The 21,432-nt window shown below is 36.7% G+C and overlaps 1 long non-coding RNA gene and 1 pseudogene across 9 annotated transcripts in view; both read right to left on the bottom strand.

The window, feature by feature from the left end:
• Positions 1–1,163: 1,163 nt before the first annotated feature.
• The window catches only part of LOC113879502, a 51,105-nt gene continuing 30,836 nt past the window's right edge, over positions 1,164–21,432 (bottom strand). For 3 of the 9 annotated variants that reach the window (XR_003507330.1, XR_003507329.1, XR_003507333.1), the window contains 4 exons: positions 6,168–6,298; positions 5,723–5,851; positions 3,748–3,861; positions 1,164–2,812 (listed from right to left, as the gene is read on the bottom strand). This is a non-coding gene — a long non-coding RNA (uncharacterized LOC113879502). Of the gene's footprint in view, positions 2,813–3,747; positions 3,862–5,722; positions 5,852–6,167; positions 6,299–6,648; positions 6,660–8,531; positions 8,730–18,773; positions 18,914–21,432 lie in introns of those variants that run through there. The other 6 variants (XR_003507332.1, XR_003507331.1, XR_003507334.1 and 3 more) reach the window with 6 other exon arrangements.
• On the bottom strand, positions 11,591–11,671 carry LOC113880153 (annotated as a pseudogene).

The following is a 21,432-nucleotide window of genomic DNA, read 5'->3' as shown; positions in this document are numbered from 1 at the left end:
ATTATTTCACAATGACAAAAGTTTAAAGAATAATATAATTGTTTATGCAAAAAGTATTTGGTTACATTTCACCACTTGGTTTTGATGAAAATTCCTTAAGAAATATGTAGAAGCTAAGAGACTTTACCTAACATAATATATAAGAATCTCAAATTTAAAATTGGCATTTTGATGACTGAGATCATTTACATCAAAATAACTTAACTATTGGAACTAATAAGACCTGATACCACCCCCATCAGGGTCTTATAAACAAGACAGAACTGTAAACCAACAAATACACTCAAATTTGTTCATCTACCCAAACAGTTCTTCTATCATTGATAATATATTATTCACATAGGGAAATAGCTCATTCATCAGACAAAAATTTGATTATCTAAATTCAATCAACATTTTCATCTTACTCTTTCACCAGGTTTAAACTCTCACAGGATGAATTTTGCCCTCTCCTAACCAGTTCCTTGCTTCCCTGGTGACTCAGTGGTAAAGAAAACCACCTGCCAATGCGGGAGATGTGGATTCAATCCCTGGGTCAGAAAGATCCCCTGGAGAAGGAAATGGCAACCCACTCCAGTATTCTTGTCTGGGAAATCCCATGAACAGAGGAGCCGTGGGGTTGCAAAAGAGTTAGATATGACGTAATGACCAAACAACAAGACAGTTTTCTGCCTTGAAATTCCTACCTTAAACCGTCATCCCATCCCTCACAACCTTAATTTCCTGCCTTTGAAATACTACTAAACCTTGTCAAAGTACTGTTTTCCCTTTCTGTTGTAGTTTTAATAAACTCAGCTTTGCTTGCTTATAGCTGTCTCTGAGAGTCTTTTTGTGTAATAGACCAGAAACATGCTGGTCAAACCAAGAAGGGTCCATTAAAACCTAACTAAATCAAGGGTGAGTGATATTTCCACAATCCAGATAATCCGGGAGAGGAGAATCACAACTATCAGTATTTTCAAAGGATTTAGTATGTAATTTGAAAAAAGAAACTCCATGAAAAAGAGGAAGGAGACCACTTACCCCTAAAACAACACAAAACTTTTCAGATACAGAAAAATTATCAAGTAAGAAAATAAACTGAAGGAAGATACTCCTGCCACAAAGTGAAAATATTAACAATAATTAAAATTACTGAATAAAAAGACAGACATACCTTGTCCTTGAATAGGAAGACTATTATTAAAAACCAATTCTCCCCTAAATTAATTTATTAAAAGTCGATGAAATTGCAGTCTAAACTGTAATTTCTTCTAAGAGAAGACACGAGACAGGAGGCAGAAGAAGAGACACACAACCCACAGAACAAAAATGGAGTCAGTCATAGATGAGAATACAGCATATGTGCAAGATGGCATTACAGATAAATGGGCAATTATTGGCAAATAATCGCAGGTAATGGCAAATAACTTGGCAACTTTAAGATTTCAAATAAAAAAATTTCTGTGATTTAAGAACTTGAATTAAAAAAACACAAAAGAATTAGAAGTTAACATAGATGAAGAGTTCTATGAGATCAGTATAAATATCTTTCCAAAATGACATGAACTCAGAAGCCATAGAAGTGAACATGGTTATACCTGGACATATAACAATCAAATACATTCTTATAACAAAAACGAAGCTTAAAAGTATGTTAAAAATATCTGTAATGCGTGACAATCCAAAGCTTATTCCCCCAATAATAAATGAGCTCTTTGAAATCAGCAAAGGACTAAAACCTCCCCACAGCCCCAAAATTGGACATAAAATAAAAAATACAGATGGCTAATAAACATATGAAAAAATGATCAAACTCAAAAACAAAAGAAATACAATTTAAGACAATAGTTTGGGCTATCACACTGGCAAAGATCTCAAATATTCATAAAATTCATTATCTGTGAGATTGTGGGAAAGTTGGCAATCTCATTCATGTTCATTTGAGGATTAAGTTGTTACCATGTATTTAAGGAAATCATGCAATCATTTTCAAAATTTGAAATATGCATATACTTAATCCCAGTATTTTAACTGCTAAGTAATTTATTATGATATAATAGACAAATGCAAATTATTGATATATAGGGAGGTTCATTGCACAGAATTTGGTACTAACATAAATATCTATGAATAAGAAATGTTTAAAACATTTAATTATATTTCATGTACAAAACAATCATGCAGTCATTCAACAGATGACACAGGTATGTATTACTGAAACAGAAAAAAGGGCATTGAAAAAACTGTTAAATGAAAGCAAATTTGCAGAATAATGTGTACAATATAGCTCTACTTCCAGAACCCCCTAAAATAGCTGGTGTCTGTGTGTGTGCATCTATCTACTTAAAGAAGGCACACAACTCCCTTAATAGAGGAAAACTCGGAGATAGGATTAGGAGAGAAAAGGGCACTTAATTTATATATTAGATGTTTAGATATGCTTTGAATTTTTGAAAAAATTTAATAGATCTTATTTTTTTAATTTACTACATGGCAAATGAAAATTATAAATGTATATTTATGGGAGTACTAAGCAATTCCATCACTTTGAGTTTCTTGTGCAATATAATTTCCTCTACTGAGGCTCCTGGGATTGAGTCAAGTGGAAGCAAGGGAAACAGTCACCATGCCCAAATTAAAGTCTCATCGATGATATCCCAACATGAGCATTTCTCAGTTAATCATTTCTTATCTGCAGGAGGTATCCACTGCAACACAGGAAAGAGCAGAGTTTCCATGCACAAAGAAGACTGTCACTGTACTGGAGAAGCTGGTGGCAGAAGTAATGGCACCTACAGTAACAAATCCACCTTGTCTCTGTGGTCATCACCTGCAAGGACATAGTGGGGGAAAATTGGCAAAGGTGAGGCATACATTTTCTCAGGAGCCTGTCTGACGGCTATGAAGTCTTTGTACACTCTTCTTCTATGTGTTCTGGAACAAATCTACCCAGAATACACAGAGAAAGCCACATTTTCAGCAGCTGGGTACCTGCTATGGCCAGAAAAATGACTAAGATTTCTTAAAAACAAGGATGCCAAATACTGGTGATAATTTTTCTCCTTTGCTTGGCCAACAAATGGAGATCTCCAACTATTTCAGACTTTTATCTGTCTCTTTCCCTCTGAATTTGACTCATTAAAGTGCTAGGTCATTCATTCATTGAATCAATTATTTCAGGCAAAACTACTTGTCTACCCTTCAGTCTAATGATTACTGAGAATTACTATATCTCATGAATATAGTAATTCTCTGGTAACACAACACATCCAGCAAAGAAGTTTAGTGTGTGTGTGTGCGCGCGCGCATGTGTGTGTTAGCTGCTCAGTTGTGTCTGACTCTTTGTGACCCCATGGACTGTAGCTCACCAGACTCCTCTGTCCGTGGAATTCTCGAGGCAAGAATAGTGGAGTGGGTTGCCATTCCCTTCTCCAGGGGATCTTCCTGACCCAAGGATTGAACCCAGTCTCCCGCATTGCGAGCAGATTCTTTACCATCTGAGCCCCCAGGGAAGCCCGAGAAGTTTAGTTTATTAGATAAGAAAAGTTAAGGAAATATTTTACATTAGCCGTAAATGTACTAACCGAGATGTAGAAAAACTATGAAGGTATGTAAGAAAAGCTGTATCTCTTAACTCATTACACAATCTGGCCTTTCAGTTAGAATGTAGCCATAAGACATAAATCTTCAGAAAACTGACACCTAACTTCCTACCCAGACGTGGTTGCTCCTAGAAAGCAAGGACTATTCTGACAAAACCCTTACCTTCAGAGGGCAGCCCTCAGACAAGAGGGAGGCAAAAGGGCTCTGTCTGAGAGTCTTCCTTCAGGGGTTTACTGGTATCATTCATGCTCAAAAGAGCTCCCAGGAAGTCATCTTCTGAGGGGTGGAGGGGGAGAAACACCACTTCCAGTGAAAAAGGCGATTCAGCTGAAGTTGGGAAGTCACCCCTTTTCCATACTGATTTCATTTGAAAGCTGTTTCCTGCTCTGTCATACAGCACCGAAATTACAGCTAGCTGCTCATAACTCTATACATTTCAATATCAGCACCTTGTATCAGAGCCTTTCTCTCTGGTACTTTCCCAGAACTGACTGAATTACCTGGATCCCACTGAAAATTATGTTTCTTTTCTATCATTTATTATTTGTTCTGCTTAGATGGCCAGGTTTTTTATAAGATCACTCTGTATCGTCTACTCATATATCTATTCTCAATAAAAGTTTGTTGAGAACCTACTCTATGATAACCCATTAGGAGCTTGTGTCACAAAAATGAACTTAAAAGCATCATGCCATTAAAATTAAAACCCCATCTGGTGAATCAATCATACAAAAAAAAAAAAAAAAAACTGAGAAGTAACGTGGTAAATGGTCTTATAGAGGGAGATTCACTGATAGCGATGTGAGTCTAGATATCAGTAGCATGTTATTGAGTTTAAGGTGCAACCAGACTGCTGCTTTCCTCTACAGCCACCAGCCCTCAGGAAAACAAAACGAGACAAACAATAGCATTCCTCATGGAATCTACAGAATCAGTAGTGATGCTTCCTCTCTAATTTCTAAGTTTAGTGATTTATGTCTGTCTAACTAGTGAAAGTCAAAGTCGCTCAGTCGTGTCCGACTCTTTGCAAACCCATGGACTATATAGTTCATGGAATTCTCCAGGCCAAGATACTAGAGTGGGTAGCGGTTCCTTTCTCCAGGGGATCATCCCAACCCAGGGATCGAACCCAAGTCTCCCACATTCCAGGCAGATTCTTTACCAACTGAGCCAGCAGGGAAGCCCAAGAATACTGGAGTGGGTAGCCTATTCCTTCTCAGCAGATTCTCCTGACCCAGGATTCGAACTGGGGTCTCCTGCATTACAGGTGGATTCTTTACCAGCTGAGCTACTACAGAAGCCCTCTAACTAAAGACTTATCAATTTCATCAATCTGCAGAAATCTAGCTTTTGGTTTCATGAGTTTTCCCTATAGTTTTGCTGAGCTTTACCATTATGTCATTGACCTTTGCTCAAAAATTTATTATTTACTTTGGGTATTCTCTGCATGATATAATTAATAACCTTTTACTTTCAAACAGTTTGGTTTTTGTTCTGAAGTATCTCTCTTAGAAGCAATGTGCACCTGCTTAATTTTTTAAATCTTCCAGTTTCTTTTAAATTTAATATAATCATGTGGTTAGATTTGTGTCTACCATTTTCCTATTCATTTTCTAGATGTCTTATATATTCGTGGTTTCTCTGTTCACTCTAAATTGTCTTTTTGTATTAAATAGACACTTTTTATTGCACTATTTTAATTAGTTGGTAGGTTTTTAAAAAATATTTTGGAGTTATTTGCTTAGTATTGACCCTAGGGTTTGTAAAAGGCACCTTAAATTATCACAATCTATTTCAAGTAACACTAATTTTGTTACCTAACCTTTTATATATATTAAACTTAGTTTCAGAGAAATGATTCTATTACTCCTTTGGTTCAGATTTTCCAAGAGACCAATGATTGAAACCGTCTTTGGCCCTGGCATGTTTATAAAAGCAGCTATGAGCCTAAGATATGTGATAGTCACTAAACACTAAAGATCCCACCACCACTGGCCACACAGGCATGCTAAAAAGTCATGGAGACCAGCAAGCACAATCAGTGACCCAGTCTCATGCTTGACTAATGCAGACAGATTCTCACTGTCACTGTAATTCCCTAAAAGAGTATCAGTATCCTTTAGGACAAAATGCTTACCTTTGTGAGAATTCACACAGGCCTTTGAGGATGGAGGCAGAATTATTCCTAACATTTTTCTTTATGTCTCATCTCAAGGGGAAGGAATAAGTTCATTCATATGAAACCTAGTTTTTGGAACATGTCAGTCTGTGGGAAAGAATAAATGTGCATCTAGATGAGAAGTAGGATGAGTTCATTTGTCAGCATAAACAAGACAGGAGTGTTCACAATGTATATGCATGTAATACATATAATCACTCTTCTGAGATATTTCTGATATTATTCAAAAGACTGATAGTGAAAAAATTTGGGGTGGAAAAGTGCCTCATATGACTCACCAGATTATTAATGCTTCACACTCTTTGGATTAATAGACACTTCATAAAAGCAATAAAATTCTAAATTGATTAATAACATAGTAGAAATAATCTAGCAACATACATTTATTACAACTGAATATTACCTCTAGAAAGCAATGCTGTGAATTTTCCCAGAGAAAGGAGCTCATACAAGTGACGAAAACAGCACTTCTTTGGGGGTGGCAGTGGAATTCCAAGCAGCAAAATATCCCTTCTCTCTAACATCACTTCCAGTCTACAAAGCACAAAGGAAGTCAGGGAATTGAGAGATAAAATGTTCTTAATGGAATATCTAGTAACAAGTTGTTATAAAGAAATACATCAAAGATATTCATTGGGCAGTCAACATGACAAAAACAATAAATGGTCACTCTTTGGAACATATTTGTTTAGAAATATTTTTTCTAAGGCATTGGTCTTCTTAGATCTTTCTTCAAGCATATTAGAAATTCCACTTGGGGTATATAAAAGTGGCTAAGGAAATCCATATAAAAAAACACCAAAAACTAAAAACAAGAACTGGAAATTTAATCATTTCACATCTGAAAATGTTTAATGTAGTATGTAGTTGAAGCCAGTACTCACTGTGTAACTCTCTTGGTTGATGGAAAAAAAAAGAAACAAAGAAACAATGATTCAATCCTAGTGAATGACTGGCAAGCAAATTAAAATATATTGTGAAGGTCTTAAATACAGTAACTACTTTTTAATTATCATATATTTGCTTCAGTTACTGAAGAAAAATAAACATTATGTTTGTATTTTGACCATCTATAAATAGCCCTTATGAGAGGACTCCAGCAGCTCAGACAACTATGTGAATGGCTCAAGTGTAGGTACAACCATTTCTAGAATGTACTAGAATTAGCGCTCACATGCTAATTCTCCAGGGTCTGTTTACTACAAGTGTATTCGTGCTACCAGCTAAACATTCAAAGTGTTGCAATTTCACCCTCAAATTAAAAGCAGAGACATAACTTTGCCAACAAAGGTCCATCTAGTCAAAGCTATGGTTTTTCTAGTAGTCATGTATGGATGTAAGAGTTGAACTATAAAGAAAGCTGAGCCCCGAAGAATTGATGCTTTTGAACTGCGTTGTTGGAGAAGACTCTTGAGAGTCCCTTGGACTGCAAGGAGATCCAACCAATCTATTCTAAAGGAAATCAGTCCTGAATATTCATTGGAAGGACTGATGTTGAAGCTGAAGCTCCAATTTTTGGCCACCTGATGCAAAGAACTGACTCATTGGAAAAAGCCCTGATGCTGGGAAAGGTTGAAGGTGGGAGGAGAAGGGGATGACAGAGGATGAGATTGTTGGATGGCATCACTAACTCAATGGACATGAGTTTGAGTAGACTCTTGGAGTTGGAGATGGACAGGGAGGCCTGGCGTGCTACAGTCCATGGGGTCACAAAAAGTTGGACAGGACTGAGTGACTGAACTGAACTGAAATGAGAAAATGTACAGCTCCGTTCCTCTAATGCATACAAGAAGCTAAACTTTCCAATATCACAGTTCTTCCTGGTACCATACAAATGAAATCACTGATCTCCTTTTTGTAAATATTTTTCTTAGGGTGGCTATCTATGTAAGACCTCAGTTTCTCAGAAGTGATTATCTAACTCATTTTGTTCAGATTTTTAAATGAGATCAATTATTTATAGCAATTGATACACATATGAGTTTCTAAAATATAGCACTGCCTGCCTCAGAAGGTATAAGTCCAAAGGTTATCACTTATCCACCCTACTCAGTTACAGAGACTAGACCCTACATCAGTGATCCAGGCCCCTAAGGATGAGCCTTTCCTTCATGTTGTACCTCAAGGGGGAGGAATAAACATTTTCATAAGAAACTTGAACTCTATCCTTGTTACCTTGTGGGAATAGAATAAAACTGTGGGAAGATTAGAAGTAAACCTGTCCATTGGTCTGTCAGTTACAAGACAGTAGAGTTCAATAACGTAACTGCCTATTAAATAAACATTGCTCTGCTAGGATGTTTCCAATATTATTCCATCAATATTAATTTTGTTAGGCTCTGGTCTCCATAAGAGCAAATATTGTCCAACATTTTCTGCCAAATTAAATGTGCAATAAGACTGTCTGAACATACTTCAAGTTCCAGGAAAATGTTGGCCTGGTGAATAATTCAGTCGCAACAATGCACATATAATGCATATATATACTCTGTAAACTAAACCTCAGAATTATCTTATCCTCAAAGGTGATCCAGTGGATTGGGGAGGACTAACCTGAAAAAAGCCATGATAGGGAAATAAAGAACATTATCTAAAAAATCACTTATAGCACTTGAGCTCACGAACATGGCAATTTGCAGGGAAAGCACAGGGTTACACTCCGCCTGATGGTAGAGTCACAGCAAAGCAGGCAAGACGCACACATGGACATGTGACTGAGAGGGTAGGAGTGTGCAGAGAGGAAGAGCTAGACACTGAGATGTCTCACCATGAAATACTTCCCATCCCATCGTCACAATGATGCTCACCAGGCCACACTGCTGAGGATTCAGTGATACTTGGGCAAGCACATCCCTCAGTAGAAACAATTTCTCTCTGCCAAACTGGTGAGGAATAGCCTTGCCATTGTTTCCATACTTAATTTCTATATGAAGCATCAGCAGGAAGGTGGAAAAAATAAAAAATTCTGGAAAAGTACAAAAAGAAGCCTCAAAGAATCACCAGATTTTTAAGTACTCAAACTTTTTAAACTGACAGATTGCACAACACCAATGAAATTTTTCATTACTTAAAAAATAATAATTACTCAGAAATTTATAAAAGATTAGATGCTATGTTTAGAGTGCATTATTGGATTTCTTCTTAGATAAGGAGCTGGCAGAAGTGAAAAAACCAGCTTTTCTTTGGTGGGATAAAAACTCTATGCAATTGAAATATTACTTCCAACTGATAAACCACAGAGGAAATTAGAGGAGTTGAAAAAAAAAATCTTCCAAACTGAATATTAATTGATCTGAGATTTAATTACACAAATTTTTTGGCCACTTGTGTGACAATAATAAAAATACACTTTGTTCCATGGAAGAGGAGAGTATAGAAAGTCATTTGTTCTAAGACCTGGTGAAAGTCTCTCCAAAGGACCCTTAGACTCACTCATTAAAACTGGGATCTCCCTTAAAACACATATGAAATAGACTGAAGGAATATGAATATTAACCTATAAAATGTCAAGATTTGGAAATGCAATGACCTCACAATTTAAAGTATTTAGTGTAGCATATACTTGACCCCATCACTCAAATGTCTAGGAAATTTGTATTTGGGTGAGAAGAAAAACAACTGTATGAATTTTTGTGACAGCTAAAAATCTAATGAGCCAACTCATTAGTAAAGACCCTAATGCTGGGGGAAATTGAAGGCAGGAGAAGGGGACAACAGAGGACAAGATGGTTGGATGGCATCATTGACTCAATGGACATGAGTTTGAGCAAGCTCCAGGAAATGGTGCTGCAGTCCATGGCGTCACAAAGAGTCAGAAACAACTGAGTAACTGAACACGAACAACAATAATCGATCAAATGCCCAGAGTATAATAATTCTGGGTGGATGGATGCTATTAGCCAAGCACTCCAAGAACTTCAATCTCTCCTTACACTAGATACTTACAGATCTCTGTACAGCTCATTTTCCTTAATATATACTATCAGGTGACCTTTCAAACACTTCATCCTAGTTGGTGCTTATACTAGACCAAGCTCCCTCCACATTTTTTATCTAGCATGGTCCCTGGGAGGGATCTCAGCTGACAAGTGATTTTTGTCACTCAGTTTGTTCATATTCCAATGAGGAAGTCATCATTAATCCAGGCACATTAGTGAAAGGGACTTTGATCCTAAGATATATGGCAGGCTCTGAGCACTCAGAGTTCTGACACCCTCAGACACACTGACCCACAGTATTCAATAATGGAGACCATTCATCACAGTCAATGACAGCCCCATGACTGACTAGTACAGCTAGAATCTCACTGTCATATGACTATTACAGAGTTTTAAAAGGAATGTCAGTATTTTCCAGACAAAATGCTTACTGATGTTACAATTCCCATCGGCTCTTGAGGATGAGATGGTAAAATTATCTTCAATACTTCCCTTCATGCCGCTTCTCAAGAAGGGACAAATTCTTTCAAATGAAACTCAACTAATGGTCCATATAGAGTAAAAATATGAAAAAATGAGATTATATATGTCTATTTGTCAAACAAGCATAAGACAAGAGGGCTTATCATGTACCTTCATATCAAATATACTCATATTACTTTACCAGAATGTTTCTGATATTCAAAAGGAGAAAGCACAAAAATCTTGCAAATAAAGGAGACTAAATATTGGACACCTCACCAATTAATAAGTCACATAATTTGGGTTAATAGGCACTTAACAAAACCAAATATCTACTTGATTACAAAATCAAGTATAATTAAAATAAGCCATAAAAAGAAAATTTGTTTAAAAATGGTTATTACCTTTAGAGTGCATTATTTTGTTCCATCCCAAGACAGGGAGCAGGTAAAAGTAACAAAATCGCCCTTTTTTTTTAATGTTAGTGAGTACTCCATGCAACTGAACTGAACTAAGGGACTGAACTGAACTGATTCTATGCAATTCCAAAGTCACTTCCATTTTCCAAAGCACAGAGAAATAAAGGAAGTTGTGAAACAAAATATTCCCAATTAAATGTCAACTGATAAAAAGTATTATTTTAAAGAATTAACCACAGATATTCACTTGATAATCTATATAATGAAAAAATTATGTTTGTCCCGTGGAAAAGGGTGGTGTAGAAAATCAATTTTTCTAAGACCTTGGTCTCAAATTTGACCCGTAATTCCCCCTGAGCATTACTTATAAACTCACTGAAGGAATATGAATATTAACTGATGATGTCCACATAAAATTCCAATTGGATATTTAATCATTTCATGCTTTAAATGTTTAATGAAGTATCTAATGTAATCCATCATCAAATATCTAGAAAATTTCTCCCTGGGTGACAAGAAAAAAAAACTTAATCCCACTCTTTGAATTAATAGGTTAATAAGCAAATTAAAATATATCATAAGATAATCTCACAAATGCAATCAACTCTTCTATTTCCCATATTTCTTTTACTTAAGAGGTAAATGACAAGCAAAAACTAATAATTTGTTTCTAATTAGCTATCTAATAGACCTAAATATGCTGAGCCTCACAAAAGACTTTAACATCTAAGGAAACTGTGAGAATGCCCAAGGATAAGCACAAACATTTCTTGCAATGTCTATCATTTATGTACTGGTTCTCCACTGTTTGTTTACTACATGTTGCCTGCCAAGCACTCAGAATTTTCATTTTACAATGATTATTCATACTTTCTGTACAACTTATTTCCTCTAACACATACTAGCATCTTGGTTTTCTAATACCATAGTCCTTTTCTGGGGGTTACCATTAGCTGACCAAACTGAGTCCCATCGCAACACTTCTGTCTAGAGTGGTCTCTTATGCTGGACGTCAGTTCACATACTGATTTTGTCACTCATTTTGTTCAGATTCCAATGAGATCTATTTTTAAAGTCATCATCAATGCAGGCACATTTGTGGAAGAGATTTTGATCCTGGGATGTGTTGCAGACATTGAGCTCTCAGGGACACACTGAGAGCTAGCTATCTCTTTGCGAAACACTGGCTCACACTATTTAATCATGGAGACCAGCATCAATGGTGACCCATCACAATGTTTGGATTATATGGATCACCAGTGATGGCTAGTTAGCATAGCCAGAGTCTCACTGTCATTGGAGGGTTACACTCCCTGAGAGTAATGTTAGTAGTTTCAGGACAAAGTACTTACCAGCATGGAAATTCCCACTGGCCCATAGGATGAGAGGCAGAATGATTCCCAATATTTTCTTTCATTTCATGTCTCAAGGGAAAAGAATAAAAGCATTTATATATATCTAGCTTGGGGCTAGAGCACTGGGACGACCCAGAGGAATGGTATGGGGAGGGAGGAGGGAGGAGGGTTCAGGATGGGGAACACATGTATACCTGTGGCGGATTCATTTTGATGTTTGGCAAAACTAATACAATTATGTAAAGTTTAAAAATAAAATAAAATTAGAAAAAAAAAAAAGAAATGGTAATTATGTGAGGTGATAGAAGTGTTAACAAAACCCACCGTGGTAATCGTTTTGCAATATGTAAGTGTGTCAAGTCATCACAAACTTATACACTGTTATATATCAATTCTATCTCAGTAAAGCTGGAAAAAATAAAATTTGGGGGGCAAAAAGCACTGTTACACATTGAAAAAAAAAAAAAAAAGCATTTATATGAAACTGAGTTCTTAGTCCAGGTCAATCTGCTGGCATAGAGTAAAATTATGGAATGATGAGAAGTATACATGTCCATCTGTTAAAGATGCATAAAGTAAGACATTTAGTATGTACAAGTAAACAAAGAGTTCCAAAGAATAGCAAGGAGAGATAAGAAAGCCTTCTTCAGTGACCAATGCAAAGAAATACAGGGGAAAAAATAGAATAGGAAAGACTAGAGATCTCTTCAAGAAAATCAAGAGATACAAAGGGAACATGTCATGCAAAGATGAGCACCATAAAGGACAGAAATGGTATGGACCTAACAGAAGAAGATATTAAGAGGTGGCAAGAATACACAAAAGAACTATACAAAAAAGATCTTCGTGACCCAGATAAACACGATCATGTGATCAACCACCTGGAGCCAGACATCCTGGAATATAGAGTCACGGGGGCCTTAGAAAGCATCACTATGAACAAAGCTAGTGCAGGTGATGGAATTCTAGTTGAGCTATTTCAAATCCTAAAAGATGATGTTGTGAAAATGCTCCACTCAATATGCCAGCAAATTTGGAAAACTCAGCAGCAACCACAAGACTGGAAAAGGTCAGTCTTCATTCTAATCCCAAGGAAAGGCAATGCCAAAGAATGTTCAAACTATTGCACAGTTGCACTCATCTCACATGCTAGCAAAGTAATGCTCAAAATTCCCCAAGCCAGGCTTTAACAGTACGTGAACTGTGAACTTCAAGCTGGATTTAGAAAAGCCAGAGGAACCAGAAATCAAATTGCCAACATCTGTTGGATTATCAAAAAAGGCGGAGAGTTCCAGAAAAACATCTACTTCTGTTTTATTGACTAAGCCAAAGTATTTGACTGTGTGGATCACAAGAAACTGTGGAAAATTCTGAAAGAGATGGGAATACCACACCACCTGACCTGCCTCTTGAGAAATCTGTATGAAGGTCAAGAAGCAACATTAGAACCGGACATGGAACAACAGACTGGTTCCAAATTGGGAAAGAAGTATATCAAGTCTGTATATTGTCACCCTGCTTATTTAACTTCTATGCAGAATACATCATGCTAAATGCTGAGCTGGATGAAGCACACGCTGAAATCAAGACTGCCGGGAGAAATATCAATAACCTCAGATATTCAGATGATACCACTCTAATGGCAGGAAGTGAAGAAGAACTAAAGAGCCTCTTGATGAAAGTGAAAGAGGAGAGTGAAAAAGCTGGCTTAAAATTCAACATTCAGAAAACTAAGATCAAGGCATCTAGTCCATCACTTCATGGCAAATAGATGGGAAAACAGTGGAAACAGTGACAGATTTATTTTTTGGGGCTCCAAAATCACTGCAGATGGTGACTGCAGCCCTGAAATTAAAAAAAAAAAAACAAAAAACAAAAAAACACACTTGCTCCTTGGAAGAAAAGCTGCAACCAACCCAGATAGCATAAAAAGCAGAGACATTACTTTGCCAACAAAGGTCCATCTAGTCAAAGCTATGGTTTTTCCCATAGTCATGTATAGATATGACTATAGATATAGTCATGTATAGCTTCCCTGGTGGCTCAGAGGGTAAAGCATCTGCCTGCAATGCAGGAGACCCAGGTTGGATCCCTATGTTTGGAAGATAACCTGGAGAAGCAAATGGCAACTCACTCTGGTATTCTTGCCTGGAAAACCCCATTAACGAGAAGCCTGGTAGGCTATGGTCCATGGGGTCACAAAGAGTTGAATACAACTGAGTGACTTCACTTTCTTTCTTTCTTATTTATAGATATGAGAGTTGAACTAGAAGGAAAGCTGACTGCCAAAGAATTGATGCTTTTTTTTTAAAATTTTATTTTAAACTTTACAATATTGTATTAGTTTTGCCAAATATCGAAATGAATCCGCCACAGGTATATCTGTGTTCCCCATCCTGAACCCTTCTCCCTCCTTCCTCCCCATACCCTCACTGTGGTGTTGGAGAAGGTTCTTGAGAGTCCCTTGGACTGCAAGGAGATTCAACCAGTCCATCCTAAAGGAGATCAGTCCTGAATATTCATTGGAAGGACTGATGCTGAAGCTGAAACTCCAATCCTTTGGCCACGTGATGCAAAGAACTGACTCATTGGAAAAGACCATGATGCTGGGAAAGATTGAAGGCAGGAGGAGAAGGGGACAACAGAGGATGAGACGGTTAGACTGCATTACTGACTCAATGGACATGAGTTTGAGTAAACTCCAGGAGTTGGTGATGGACAGGGAAGCCAGGCATGCTGCAGTCCATGGGGTCTCAAAGAGTTGGACACGAATGAATGACTGAAATGAACTGAAGTAAACAAAAGTACTATTCCTCTAGTAGGATCTTCTGATGTTATTCAAAACAGAGGAAGCAGAAACCTCAGATGACCCAGACTGTTAAAAGCTTCACATTATTTAGATTAGCAGACTCCAAAAACCATCTATAATCTTGCTTGCTAAAAACACATACTAGAAAAATGTAGAAAATACATTTATTAAAAATTGCAACGTTGCCTCTCTGGAGTGCGTTGTTCTGATAATTTCCATAGAAGGGAGCATATACAAGTGTAAAGTCAGCAGTTACTTGGATAACTGGTAGGAATTCCATCCACTCTAATTTCACCTCTAATGTATAGAATATATTGGGAAATTAGGGAATTTGACAAAACCATTATAATTGAAAGTTTATAAACTAATAACATATTATAAGGAATAAACCATAGACTTCACTTGACTATGTAAGAAGAAAAATAATGCTCACTACTTGGATCAGGATAACACTGAAAGTCATAAGACTTTGTCTCAGAGTTCCCCCAAAGCCCTCCCTTGGCATCAGGTATTAATACTAGGATCTCCCCTTCAATATTATGAAACCCACTAACACAATATAAATATCGGGCAATGAAATCTACCTAGAATATCAGTGATTGGAAATGTGATAATTTTTAACTAAAAGTGCTTAATACAGCATCTACTTGGATCCATAACACAAATGCTAAAAAATTCTTTGGGTGACAGGGAAAAAAAAAATTCTCTTCCAATTCTTGTGATTTGTTCAGCAAGGAAATTAAAATGTTCTGGAAAACTTTTTGACAAATAGAAACTACAATTTCTACATTTTTTTTTTTACTTTAAGAAATAAGTAAGTGAAAATCATATATTCTTCCTTGAGTACCTAATCAACCTCAGTCTGAAGATTTGGGCACTGAAGAAAAACGTGTGAATGGTTCATGGTTAGGCATTACCATTTACCACTGGCCTCCCTACTCCTGTGCTGGACCTGGTTACTATGACTGTATGGATACTGCCAGCAAATATTCAAGGAGTTGCCATGTCATCCTTAAGTCAGATACTTATAGACATCTGTGAAATTCAATTCTCTTCCTTTATGGAATCAGGATAGCATTCAGTTACTATGGACCCTATAGTACCACTAGCTGACCAAATTGAACCCCACCCCAACATTTTTACCTAGCATGGTCTCTTGTGCGTCTATAGACCTCAGTTCACATAAGTGCTTTCACCACTCTTCTGGCTCAGATTCCAATGAGATCCATTTTGGAGGTCATCACTGATCTAGGCACATTGATCCTGAGACATGTGGCAGACACTGAGCTCGCAGGACTCCGTCTCCTTGGGACACACTGGTCCATACTATTCAGTCATAGTCATAGTCAGCGGCCCAGCCTCTTGGCTTATTAGCACAGCCAAGAGTATCACTGTCATTGGAGTTATATGATTCCCTAAGAGCAATGTCAGTATTTTCAGGATACTGACATTTCGGTCAATAATTGGAAATGTAATAATTTTTAATTAAAAATGTTTAATACACCATCTATTTGGATCCATAATACAAATGTCTGATTAAAAATTAAAATGCTTACTGATATTAGAATTCCCATTGGCCCTTGAGGATGGAAAGCAGAATTATTCCCAATATTTTCCTTCATGGCTTATATCAAGAAAGAAGAAGCTCATCCATACAAAACCTAGTTTTTGGCCCACATTAACCTGTGGGAAAGTATAAATGTGGGAAGATGAAAGATACATGTCTATGTGTCAAAACTGCCTAAGACAGGAAGATTTGCTGTGTATCTTTATGTAAAATGTACGAATTTATTACTCCTCTAGGATGTTTCTGGTTAAAGAAGAAAAAGCATAAAATCTTAAAAATACAGGAGACAGAAGTTTCAGATATCTCAATAGATAATTGGTGCTAATGAAGTTGTATTAACTATTCATCAACTCAGTGCAATTTTTATCATTCAAAATAATAAATAATATAAAGAACAAATTTACTAAAATTGGCTGTTACCCTAGGAGTGCATTGTTTTGTTACTTCCCAGTTAAGAGAGCTAGCACAAGTGACAAAATCAGTACTTTATTGGTGTGGTGATGATATTTATGGAATTCTAATGTCATGTCCAATACACAAAGTACACATGAAATTAGAGAAACTGCAAAACAAAGTTTTTTAATGGCATATTCAGCTACAAGAAGTTATAAGAATTCATAATAGATATTCCTTGATCATAAGATGACAAGAAAATTATGTTCACAACTTTGATCACAGTAGAAAAGACATATTTTTTCTAAGATATTTGTCTCCAAACTTTCCTAGCACATTTGCTGAAAAATTATTAAAATTAAGATATCTCTTTAAACACATTAGAAACCCAATGAGAATATATGAAAGTGGCCAATGAAATTCATGCAAAAAATCTAAGAATTTGAAGTATAATCCTTTCACATCTAAAAATGTTTAATGTAGTATGTAGTTGAAGCCAGTATTCAAATTATACGAAATTGCTTTCTCCGTTTGTAAGAAAAACAAAAAACAAAGAGACAACTGTCTAATTCTAGTGACTATGTTGGCAACAAATTAAAAGATGTTGTGGAGATTTCATATACCTACTTTCAGTTGGGCTTCCCTGTCTCAGATGGTAAGGAATTCGCCTACAATGCAGGAGATCTGAGTTCAAACCCTGAGTCAAGAAGATCCCCTGGAGAAGGGAATGGCTTCCCATTCCAGTATTCTTGCCTGGAGAATCCCATAGATAGAGGAGCCTGGCAGGCTACAGTTTATGGGGTTGCAAACTCTTCAATTTACATATAACTGTTCTACTTAATAGAAAATGAAGAGCAGAAGTTCGTAACCTTGAATTTTGACAATCCAAGCATGCTGAAGACATCAGTAATCACTCAGAATATTTTGGCAGCTCAGACAAATGTGTGAATGGTTCAAGTGTAGTTACAAAGATTTCTCATGGAACTCATTATTCAAGTAGTGATTACCCAGAGTTTATTTACTACAGGTTTGTAGATGCTGGCAGCCAAGTACCCAGAGTTAATCATACCATCCCAAATTGGTTGTTGATCAACTACTGTACAATTCAGCTCCTCTAGCATATGTTGGCATCTTAGTTTCCCAATACCATAGGTCCCTTTGGGGTACAGCACCTGCTGAGCAAACTGAATATTGCTCCATGTTTTTGCTTAGCATGTCCTGTGGACTGCACCTTAGCTCACATAAGCGATTTTGTACTCATTTTGTTCTGATTCCATTGACGTTCATTTTAAAAGTCATCATTTTTCCAGGTGCACTTATAAAAAGAAATTTTAGAATGAAACATGTAGTAGACCCTGAGCTCTTAGGACTCTGTCTTCCTTGGGACACACTGGTCCACACTATTCAACCATGGAGACCAGCATCAATGGTGACCCCCAAGGTTGACTAGCATAGTCAGAGCCCCATTGTCACTGGAGGATGACACTCCTATTATACCCCCTGAGAGGAATGTCAGTATCTTCAGGAGAAAGTGCTTACCAGCATGAAAAATTCCCACTAACCCTTCAGGATGAGAGGTACAACTGTTCCTGAAGCTCTCCTTCATGTCAGATCTCAAGGGAATAAACTCATTCATATGAAACCAAGCTCTTGGTCCATCTTGAATTGTAGTAACAGAGTAAATACATATAAAGATGGGAAGTGATAACGTCCATTTATCAACCAAACAAAAGATGGAATAGTTCTCTGTGTACTTGTTATTCAGTTGCTCAGTCATGTCTGACTCTTTGTGACTCCATGGACTGCAGCATGCCAGGCTTCCCTGTCCTTTACCATCTCCTGGAGTTTGCTCATCTCCTGGGGTTTACTTAGGTATTTTGAAGTTTTATTCCAAGCAAAGAAAGAGCAAACATTATTGAAATAAAAAAGAAAGAAAACATGAATAACTCACCATATTAGTAATGCCTCACAGTATTTGAATTAACAGAGTCTTCATAAAGCCATGTGAATTCCTGACTTCTTAAAAAACAATAATAAAAACAATCCTGCAAAAATCTTATTGAAAATTGGGTTGTATTTCTGGAATATATTGTTTTGCCATTCTCAGATACAAAAGCTGTTACCAATGACAAAATGGCACTTCCCTGGTGTGTTGGTGAGAATTCCAAGCAACAAAATGTACCTTCCATTAAACATCACTTCCAATCTATAAAGCACAAGGAAAAATTCAGGAGACTGAGAAAGAAAATCTTCTTAATATAATGATAAAAGTTTATACAATATTCACCATAGATAGTCACTGGACAACTGGACAGCAGAACAGTTACACTCACTCTTCAGAGTATGGTAGTGTACAGATTAAGTTTTTACAAGCCATTAGTTCAAAGTCTCCCAGTACACATGCCTCAGAACCATGCATTACAACCAGAATTGCTCTTATACACATAAGAAACACATTGAGGGCAGAAGTCATGATATATATATACATAAAAATGCAAGAATTTTATTATGATTTCACATCTAAAAATGTTTAATACAGCATATAATTGAAGCAACAATCAAATGTATGTGAAACTGCTTCCTCACATAATGGGAGAAAAAAGAGAGATACAACTAAATGACAGTTGAAAACATTGAAGACAGAGTTGGCAAGCAGATTAAAAATACTATGAAGATATTCCAAAATACAGTATCTATGCTTCAATTTCCATGTAATTGTTTCATTTAATATAGAAGTGAAGAATAAAAACCTATGATCTCTTTGAATTTTGACCATCTAATTGCCCTAAAGAGACTGTCACTCAGAAGACTCCAGCAGCTCAGACAAACATGTGTAGGCGTAACTGCACCCCACATTTTTAGCACTCATGTGCTGGTTCTCAAGTCTAATGCTGCCACATGAGCACTCAAGAGAGTTTCAATATTATCCCAACACTGTAGAAGTACAGACCTCTGCCTAATTCAGTTTACAGACCTCTGCCTAATTCAGTTTATCAAACACATGCACATTGGTGAACTTTCAAATACAACAGTCTCTACTGATACCTCACAGATAAAAAAAACTCAACTCTCCCTCCATATATTTTGTACAAGGTGGGTTCTGGTTCTCATTTTCACAGAATTGATTAGGTTCAGATTTTCTGAGATCAACTATTACAGTCATCAATCCAGGCACATTACTAAAGGGGTATTTCAGTTAAACAAAAGACCAGGTATTCAGGAATACATCACCCATAGACACACTAACCTACCATATTCAGTCTTGGAGACCATACACTTCCCAGGCTCCAAGGCTGAACAGAATAGTCAAAGACTTACCATTATTGACCTCTAATATTCACCTCAATATTATATGACCTCTAAGAAGAATGGAGTATTTTCAGGACAAAATGTTTACCAGCTTGAGAATGAACCTCAAAGATGAAAAGGCTAACTTACTCTCAATCCTGTCCTTTATGTCACTTCTCTTTCATATGAAACTCAGTACTAGATCCATGCTACATGAAAGAAAAAAGTAAAATGTGGAAAAGATAAGAGGTAAATGTGTCCACTGGTCTACTAGATACAAAACGGTAGAGTTCACAAACATACCCTTATTTGAAATAAAATAATGTATTTGTCTCCTAAAATGTTTCTGATGTTATTCCAACATTATGTTAATCTCTACCCTCCATCAGAGCAAATACTGTCCAGTATTTTCTGCCACCAAATCAGATGTTTATAGGCAACTGTAAAATTTGTCAAAGTTATTTGTTAACTTTAAACATGATAGCCACTATTGATACTACTTGACCAACTGAACTCCCTCCATAGCCTAGTATAGTCCCTTGTGCTGGACCTCATCTCACAGAAGTAATTTTGTCAGACATTTTATTCAGATTCCTCTGAGACCCACTTTGAACTCATCACCAATACAGGTACATTTGTAGTAGGACAGTAAGTTATGTAGCAGAGACTGAGCACTCAAGATTCCAACACCCTCAGACACAACAATCAGCAGTTTTAAATGATGGAGACTACGTCATCATAGTCAATTATCTAGTATCAGTTAACTGGCTTGGCCAGAGTTTTATTATCATTGGAATGTTATAACACTCTAATGTCAGTATTCTCAGGACAAAATGCTTACCAGTGTGAGAGTCTCCAATGAACTGTGAGGTTTTAATGGCAGATTTAGTCAGATATTCTCCATCATTTCACTTCTCAAGGTGAAACAAATATAATGAACAAATTATAAAATATAATTTCATAAGAAATCAAGTGTGATACTGAGTTGAACTATAAAAATAGAGCAAAAGTGAAATTTTTTGGTAACAATTTCACTGATCAACTTGCCTAGGGAATCCCTACACTGCAGTATTCTCCTTAAGTCTTAAAAATCTCTAGACTAGATAATCTTCTAGACGAGAGAATCTCCCTCTGTACCTAAGAAGGCTAAAAGCCAGGTGACACAGATCAGGTTACACCATGAAATTGAGCTGCCTGAACTAACAGAAACTATTGATTTCTGTATATAGAGTCTATCTTACTCCAGAGAGAGCATTCAGTGTAGAAAAAAACCTTCTAACACCTTATGCATGACTAGTAGGAGCTACATGAAGACTGAGCAAAATCAAAGAAACCAAGGGACCAAAATAGCAACAAATCAGCTCTGACAATTGGACTGCAAACAAAACCACAAACCAGAAAGATATAAGACATTGAATTAAACCAAAACAGGGTTTA

The sequence above is a fragment of the Bos indicus x Bos taurus genome, chromosome 21 (genome assembly GCF_003369695.1).
Source record: "Bos indicus x Bos taurus breed Angus x Brahman F1 hybrid chromosome 21, Bos_hybrid_MaternalHap_v2.0, whole genome shotgun sequence".
NCBI classification, from domain to species: domain Eukaryota; kingdom Metazoa; phylum Chordata; class Mammalia; order Artiodactyla; family Bovidae; genus Bos; species Bos indicus x Bos taurus.
This window is presented reverse-complemented; position numbering and strand designations above follow the sequence as displayed.